Source organism: Chinchilla lanigera, unplaced genomic scaffold (genome assembly GCF_000276665.1).
Source record: "Chinchilla lanigera isolate Chin_1 unplaced genomic scaffold, ChiLan1.0 scaffold00018, whole genome shotgun sequence".
Taxonomy (NCBI): Eukaryota; Metazoa; Chordata; class Mammalia; order Rodentia; family Chinchillidae; genus Chinchilla; species Chinchilla lanigera.
In genome coordinates, this window is record NW_004955419.1 from 21,481,181 (window position 1) to 21,490,590 (window position 9,410).

Below are 9,410 nucleotides of genomic sequence, written 5' to 3' on the forward strand. Positions count from 1 at the left end.
GATTACATGTCAAGTTGATAATATTTTGGATATATTGAGTTGAATAGAATATATTATTACAATGATTTTACCTGTTTCTTTTCAGTTTTTAAGATGTGGGACTAGGAAAAATTAAAATTACAAACATGAGTCATAAAGCTGTCCTGTGCCATACACAATACCCACATATGCACACTCATGTGCCAGTTTTATTATAGTTTATAATTAATGCACAAAATCTATAATTTGTTTTATACTTCCATAGTTTGACACTTTTTAAGAGGATTTCTCTTTTTTCCTTTGTCTTCTTTGTCATTTGCAAAGAATGGGTTGCTAACAATGTATCCTTGATCCAGAGACATGTTTCACTCTCAGTTTTCTTAACTGTACAATAGGACTAAAACTCTTACCCTGTTATTTAATTAGGTTTTTGTGTGTCAACTGGAAGTCAGAAAGTGTTCAACAATTAAAAGTTATTACTCTGTGTTGTTTAAGAGAGGCAAGGGTCCTCCTCTATTTCATCAAATCTGAGATCAGGAGAAACTTGAAGAGAATTTTAATAAAATGTGCCAAGATTTGAGTGGTCAGTTATGTTGTTTTACTTTCTGTGTTCAACAGAATGTTTCCACTAACTTGGGGTCGTGCAGGGTGGAGAGGACTGACTGCAGGTGAGGCTTCAGGAAGCGTGGTGGGTCCCCGAGGAAGGGTCTATTGTGTGGGAGGTAAAGGGATTTAGTATAAGGCATGGGAGATGGTTCTAAGTTCAAGATGTGATATGCAGAATAATGACTCTCCAAAGGAGTCTACATATCAATCCCTAGCACCTCTGCATGCTATCTCACAGAGCAAAAGGGATTTTGCAAATTTGACTAAGTTAAGGCTGTTGGTTTAGGAAGATTAAGCCTGGATTATCCAAGGGGAGTCCAAGGAAATCACAAGGGTCCTCATATGAGGGAGGCATGAAGGTCTAAGAGAGAGTAGACATGACAACAGAAGCAGAGACTGGAATGGTGATATGCTTTGAAAATGGAGGAAGGGGCCCTGAGCCAAGGAAAACTGGAGCCTCCAGAAGGCAGCCAGGCAAAGGTGCAGGTTCCCCCTACACACTCCTTAATTTCAGCTCTGAGACCCATTCCAAGCTTCTGACCTCTGTAAGTGTAAAATAAATTTTGCTGGCAATTTTGTATTTGTTACAGCAACAATAAGAAACTAACACAAACTTATGACTTACAATAGTTCAACATATTTTTTGACTTCATGATGGTACAGAAATATATACCAAGTATTCTTTTGTATTATGAAATGCACTTTATAACAAATTATTTTGCCCAAATGTAGGTCAGTGTAAATGTTCTGAGTGTGTTTAAAGTAGACTAGGCTAAGCTATGATGTTTGGTAGATTCGATGTATTCAAATGCAAAAACTGTCAGAATCAAGATGGAGTTATTTGTATCATGACCTAGAAAATGGAAATAAAGCTGGGAACTTATAAATGAGGCCTTGTCATTCTTATATAGAGAGATCTATCTATCTATCTATCTATCTATCTATCTATCTATCTATCTAATGCTGGATAATAAGAATTATCACAAAAGAATCTGCAAGTATAATAACCTTACACAGAGGCCATTACAACCTTAGAAAATATTTCTGCAAAGATGTCTGCCCACCAACCTCTGTCCACACTTGGAAAGTGTCATTGTTATTGATCATTATAGCTAAGCATAGTTGGTTCAAAACACTTTATGGAATCTCTCTCATTTGACTTTAAGAAACTTCCCCTTGACTCAATGTCCTTGCACACAATCATTGCTGTTTCTGATTATTCCCACTGTAAGGCTCTCAGGTTCCCAAATAAACCTACTAATCCTTGGAGAGTCTCTTCCCATTTGTTATTTACATTGACAATACACTCTTGTGGCTTTTGGTATTTTTGATTAATGACAGGTTTACTGAGACATATCCCCATTATAACTTGAGAAGTATCTTCACACTAAGCAGTTTACCCTGTACTATAACATATGAATAACCTGGATGAGTTCGTCCAGTGAACCATCTCATACTGTGGTAACTACACATGGGCAACCTCTAACTAAGCTTATCACATGGAGGGGTTCATATTTTCCTTTAATTTCACAAAAACATCACTGATTGGGGTGCATTGCCGGAAACTGGTGCTGAGAACACAAGGGAGATGACAGTGATGGGAATGGGGTCTGCACATTAGACAGCTGCATTTTGGGAAGTAGGGGTCATCTCAGAGAAGGCCCTCTACTTGATGCCTCTCAGCTGAAGATTCCTGGCTGAACTAGCTGCATCAGCAAGTGTCTAAGGTGGCTTTGTGGGTACACACAAGATCTGCCTCACCGGAGAACTCCCAGAAGTACTTCAGAAATGTATTGCGAATTTTACTGAATAGAAATGACTCTGGAGCTGGTAAAAATCAGGTGAATAATGGTGAGTAATGATGTGATCATATTTGTATTTATAGGCTGGTGTTACCTGGAATAATTGCCTTAGAATGTTATAAAAGGTGGGCTTTGACTTGGCTTTTAACAGGCATCCAAAGATGACCCATATTTAGAACCATAAAATCTGCAATGCCAAACCCCAAAACTCTGGAAATTAAAACTTGTTTTATTTTTATTTGGCAGCAAGTTTAACCATGAAGTGAAATAAAATTATTTATGTCTTTTTAAAAAATAAAACTATTTGTCTCATCTTATTTGGTATGAATATTCACATATTCCATTGCAGAAACAGTAATGTCCCTGATGATGGGGTGCTGCTACAGGCTTTCCTGGACTGTTATGTAATATATAGTATATATATGATTTTTCCTTTTAAAAATCCAAACATCAGTCTGAGCTAATTTTGTCCAAGACTTCAGAGGAGTTCCGGAGCTGCAAAGGGATTCCTTCATTTATTGGGTTCCAGGTTGAATAACCTCCGCCTGTGACATTATTTGGAAATGAGGCCTGTGCAGATGTAATTAGTTAAATGGAACTCCAAAGTGTTGGATGACAGTGAGCCCTGGATCCAATGACTTGGTGTCCTTATAAGCAAAGACACGCAGAAGGAAGTCATGTGATGATGGATCTAAGCATTGGAGTGATGCAGGCATAAGCCAAGGAACGTTAAGGACGGCCAGCAACAAGATGTGAGGAGACGGCATGCGCAGGGGTGCAGGCTAGGGTGACTCTTTCTTCCTCAGTCCATCACATGGAAGTAACTGCACTGACCACTTGATTTCAGACTTCTGTAGTCCTGAACTGGGAGCGAACAAATGTCGAGTGTTTTAAGCCACCTAGTATGTAGAAATGTATTGTTTTTATACTAGGAAATTAGCACCTGGGCCAGAACTATTTTAGTTATAGGAATGAAAATAGGAGTATCTTAAACTCTTGAAAATTTCATTAATTCATTCAGTAGACTATATCTTTTAGTAAAGAAATGACTGCAAAACTACAGCTTACATAGTGACATTATATTCTTTTTAAAAAGAATGTTAATATGATATTTATGATAATACTGCTTTTAATAGAAAACACTGAAAACTAATCATCTGATTATAAGGAATGGCAAAAATCAAGTACAGTACATTAATACTATAGAATAATTATCAGTCTAAAAATTAATGTTTTTATGGAATGAGAAATTGTTCATGCTGGGTTAAAAATAGTATATAAGAGTTGTCAGAAGTTGTCACAATGAGCATGTGACATTTATGCATTTCACTGTGTAAGTCATACATTTAATGCATCTAAAAACAATAAAAATATTGAACTCTAGACAACATAGTTTTTATTTCAATTTTTTAATATAGCGTTTTTGTAGTGGTGTGATTTAGTAATTCTGAAGCTTTCTTTGTATTCTAGGATTAATCAAGTGAGTACATAACCAGGGTAATGGGAGTCAGTATTTTTTTTCACTGTTGAAAAAGGGAGTTACAAATGTGAATAGGGGGAAGTCAAGACTGCACCCTAAAGTGTTGACTTGGAAATGGAGGCATTAGTTGCATTCAGGGTCTGTTAGTATATACTTAACACATATCATATTTATAGATAGATGAGTATGGGAAGTATATAATTACCCAGACAGAGAAACAACTATAAACAGATGATATATGTTATATATTGGTCTTAGGAGAAATGTCTACATAGTAACAATGAACATATTATTTATGAGACAGGCCTGTTTACCTGCTGCACGGTATGCCAAGAGAAAGAACTTAGTCACAGGCAGCCACAAGGGAGGAGACAGTAAACCAAAACTCAAACGCACCTTGCCAAGAACGGGGCTTAGTGGTGTTTATGGGATAAGGAAGCACAGTGATTTAAGACATGGGGAAAGGTAAGTGGAGGTAAAATAATCAGTGGTCTGCCCATGAGTATTCAAATTTCATGGGTCTTCATAGGCTAGATGTTCAGCAAAAGGTAGCATTAACATGATCTAAGGGCAGAATTTTGGCCTTTAACTTGAAAATGTCACTCATTGAACACCTGTTCAGGCCCAAGTGAAGAGTCAATGGTTTCAATAAAAGTGGCCTTTGAGTTCCTGAAAAGTAATCTAGGCAACCATTGTTACATGACGGAGTTTGTTAGTTACTTTTCTTCATTGCTGAGACAGAATACCCAATATCCAAAGTTCAAGGAGAAAGGTGTATTTAGCCCACAGTTTGTAGAGATTTCAGTTCTTCGTTGGCGGGCTCCAAGGCAGGGTGGCATGGCAGAGGAGCATCACAGAGGAGAAACAGTTCATGGCAGGCAAAAGGCAGCAAAGTAGTGAAGAAGCTGCAGCAACTGACAAACAACAAGCAATGAACAACCATAGCCCTCTCTCTGTCTCATATTTTATCCAGGCTACCTGCCCTTAGGGTGGGTAGCACTCACACCTTAATCCTAGCATTGCACTGAGAATCAGTCCTAGCATCACATCTTTCATCCCAGCGTCACACACCCTAGGTCCAGCCACCTCTGTAAAGCCCCTCCTATGACTGCATGAAGCTTTGGGGATACATCTGGTACAAGTCATAACACAGAGGTATCATCTACAGAAAAGGTAATAAGAGACTAACAATACATCGCTTAGATAGTGACATCAAAAATTAGTGAGTCATAAAGTCAACTAAAAGCAAGTAACCCAAAGGAAGTGATACTAGGAGGTTTATTATTCAGGTTTTCCTTTGGTTTCACACCTTGCGCCTAGAATCTGTATTCTAAATTCCATTCTCCAGCCAGGTGTGGTATACATATACATATACATAATTTATATATGTATATATAATAAAAACTGGGTATATACATATATGCACATATAAATATATATAAAGGTATGTGACATGTATAATGGCATATCATATATATCTAGAAAGTGATGTACATACATATATTTTACATGTACCTATTCCACTATATTCTGAACTGTATTACTGTCAACAATCTAGAAATTATACATGGTATATTAGCTTTTTGTCACTATAATAAATACCTGACACAAGGTGCTTATGAAAAAAGAGGTATATGTAGTTCCCCGTCCTGGAGGTTGAAAGTGTAAGTGGCACAGAATATGTCCACCAAGGCACGTGCCTTGGCCACGTCATCTCCTGGTGCAGATGGCTATAGTGGTGGTGCCTGCGGGAGAAAACAAGTGATTATTATATCTTGAATGAGGGGCAGAAAGAAAGGAAGGGGCAAGAGTTGCTCCCTTTGTAACCCTTTGCTGAGAATGCAAGGGGTTGCAGGAGGACACGATTCTACTTCTTAAAGGTGCTGCCACCTCCCAGTAGGGCCACCCTGGGAGCCAGGCCTCCAGTATGTGAACCTCAGGGGGACACAATTAAGCCATACCTAACCCACAGCACTGAGTGCTATTCCCCAAATGAGGTCAGTTGTCTTGAGTTCTGACCTACGATCAAGCTAGAAGAATGAGTTCCTAACTTTCCTACTTCCTCCCTCCCTTTCCCTTTTTCTCCCTCCTTTTCTTTCCTGGGGATTGAAGCCAGGCCCTCCGCATGCTGAGCATCAGCTCTCCTGGTGAGCTGCACCTACAGTCCCACACTCCTTTCTTCTATCTTTCTTTCCTTTCTCTTTGAACAACTGAAGATACTCACAAACCTAGAATTCAATTCCCATTTATTCTTCATTGCCTAGTTCTACGACCTTAGGCGATGTTCAAGTTATTGAACATCTGATCTGTAGTTTACCCTTGAGTAAACTGTAAAAAATGATAAGTATCTTACAGGGTTACTGAAGAGAATGAAGACAGTGATCTTAAGACTTCAGCACAGTGTCAGCTTCACTGTGGGTGGTCCGCTGTTGGTTCTCTTGCACACTCTGATTTACTTCTTTATTTTTTTATGCAGTCTTCACAGGGTCCGAAGGCAGAACTAGTTGTGCTATGCTCTGTGCCCTGGAGATTTTTTCTGCTTTTACTTAAAAGAGTATTTGCCAGAGGCGGGTTGAGATTTTCCTTTTTATAAGTTTGTCTTCCAGGGAAAAGCTGAGAGCTTTTCCCTGAGCACAAATGTGCCACTTTCATCTCAGGATCCCCAGTGCCTGGCATAGTGTCTGGCAAACTGCAAAACTCAACAAATGCTGACAGAAAGTGGGAATTCCAGTCCTCACAACCCTTCTCATGTGACATCTCTTTATCCTCTAACTAGAAATACTTTTTCCCTCTGGTGGGAACTCTGACCACATTCTGACTTGAATCATAGTTATTTGCAAGTGCTTTTGTTTTTTTCTTTTCTTTTTAATTTCCCCTCACACTGCTTCACACAATCCCAGTCATATGATTGCTGGAACTGCATCCCATTAATCTCAGAAGTCCCAGCAGTGTCTGACCCATGCATTCCATCATTTGTTTAAGACGTAATTCTTCTTGAGCAAGGAGCAAGGGATATGACTCACACATAGAATGTACAATACAGTTCTGACCTTTTTTTGTGTGTGTAGGTTTGCTCAGCAAACCACTTCCCTTTGCACAATGGGGAGGGCGAGGCTGTTCTCAATATTAAAATCAGCCAGGGTTATTAGAAGTCATTCACCTACCTCTACATAAAAGACAGTTTAAAAACATTAATTCATGACATAACTTCACATTTAGACCTCTCTTTTTTGCCAAGAATGTCTGGGTAAAATTCCAAGTTATCGCACATGTGCAAAATATAATACACGTGCTAAGCAGGCCAAGAATTAGTAGAGTTGATGAAAAAATAATGTTAGAATACAGCCATAGAGTTGTAGTTCCTGTAGACACAGAGTTTACAAAAAGCTGTATCCCCTTAGCCACAATTAAACTAGACTACCACACATGCTATTTGAGATGAATTACATCTGTTGGCATTACATTGAAGTTGCATTATGGATGTTAGCACAATAGAGATTTTGCCGGGGCCTAGTAGCATCTTGTGATATTTTTCGTTCATTCAAGAATTGTATATTGAGCTTCTGTCATGTGACAGTAGCATGCTAGAAATGGTTGACAGAGAGGTAAGTAAGACAGCCCTTCTCCTTATTTTTTCTTGCTTGCTATTAAGTACTCCATGCTGACCATATCTATCCTGGTCACCAAACATGCAGATGGCTACAAGGAATGCAGAGAATGTTTATACAGCAGTTCAGATGTTTTGATAGATATTATGCAAGAACTCTATGTGATTACTCTGCAGCACAAAATTAATGTGTTAAAAATCAGCCATGAAATTGTATTTCTAAGGTCTTCTTGCTTTTGACTTTAGAATTTAATAGTTAAGTCCATTGAGTCGCATTTGATTATCGATTTTTAAGATTAAACTTGTTTGCACCATTTAACAAAGAAATAGTGTTTTGATTGCCCTTGGAATATAAATACACACTCTATGTGATGCTTCATGGAGCCTTTTATTTTCCTTTGAATATCCATATCTTCTCCTCAGTCTCATAGAACATCAGAATGAGGTGGGAATTTGGGTGTCATAATGCTAGTCAAATATTTCCATTGTGTTCATAATGTTTGAAAGTGCTTCCTTTATGTAGACTGGAGGTTCTGGAATACTTCTGTCCACTAATAAATAGTATTTAATTATTAATTACTAATATTTCATTTTTCATTAAAAAACATATTACTCCCAATTGGAGCTTCCAATTAAAATGAAGTAATTACAATTATCAGTAGACAGTGTGTCTATTGCTTCTGGAATCAGACTACCTGCGGCAAAAATCTCCTCTCTGCCATTAATGAGCTTTCAACCTCCACCAAATTCCTTAATTTAATATGTCTCAGTTTCCTTATCTGTAGATTAGTGATGACAGAAGTACATATCTCACAGAGTTGGGAAGATTTCTGCATTATAATAACCCAAAGAAAAGAGTGTATTTTATGATCTCATCCAGCCTAACATGGAAAAAATGCACACTTCCAATAGGGTTTCTAAAACATTAAAAATATTTTAGCTTGTGAATATCCATTATTCCAATGACATTCTAAGATCCCAGGCTGGAAACTGCTATTTGTGAATAAACTTCTCTTTTAAAGATGATAAACTTGAAATCCAGAGAGGCAAATTGTCTGAAGACACCGACATAGCTAGAGTCAGAAGTTCTAGTTCTAGTGTTCTAGAACCTAACTACCAAATTGTAAGACTGTGCGTTTATTAGGCTAGTTGGAAGTTTGTTCATAAAGGTCATAAATACACTTGGGTAAGAGACAGACACAGAATTAGAGGTAGGAGCACTGACTCATTGTCATGGATTCTGTGTGAGCTGAGTGGACTCGATTGAAGTTCTGTTTTGTTTGGAATAACAGAAGTCTCCTGAATCTATAAGGTGTATGTTTCCAGAATTTAAAAATTCCCAATTGTAAAATATCACTGTTGCACATACCATCTACCGGAAAATGCATTAAAGAATAAATGAGAAATTGAAGTAACCTCTTATGACCTTTAATAAGTTTATAAATATTGACTAATGCCTTATAAGGCTTGTGAAATTACTTCTGCCATAGAAATGAAGTTGACAATGTATTAGGACATCATTACTGAAGTAAGTGAACCATGAGCTTACCTGAAGAGCAGAAATGACGGTGATGGGTGTCTGTGACTGTTGCTGCCCTGAGGGCTGACGGCAGTGCTGAGAAGAGACAAGGTGAAGCCAGGAAGGCCTTCCTGCCCTACCTGTACACTCTGGACCCCTAGCTAGGCTCACAAGGTGCTAAACGACTCCCTAGATCAGCCTTGACAGTTTCGTAGTCTTGTCTCAGCCAATTACCATGTACTATTTGTCAGGAATCTTCTGGAAGCTCCTGCACAATGGAAATGTGAGAATGATGAGCTCCCAAATGCTACTGTCTGTTGTGCTCAGTGCTGATGAGGATTTGTTCATACTTGTTTATTTTGTTAGTGGGACTATGAATTGGTACAAACTGTGGGGAGTGCAACGTAATGTTATATT

The 9,410-nt window shown here is 38.2% G+C and overlaps 1 long non-coding RNA gene across 1 annotated transcript; it reads right to left on the reverse strand.

Annotated features, from left to right (window-relative positions):
- Positions 1 to 4,744: 4,744 nt before the first annotated feature.
- Positions 4,745 to 6,547, reverse strand: LOC106148286. The gene is made up of 3 exons (XR_001233571.1): positions 6,221 to 6,547; positions 5,470 to 5,612; positions 4,745 to 4,781 (listed from the first exon to the last, which is right to left on the reverse strand). It is a non-coding gene; the product is annotated as an uncharacterized LOC106148286 (long non-coding RNA).
- Between the last annotated feature and the right edge of the window lie 2,863 nt (positions 6,548 to 9,410).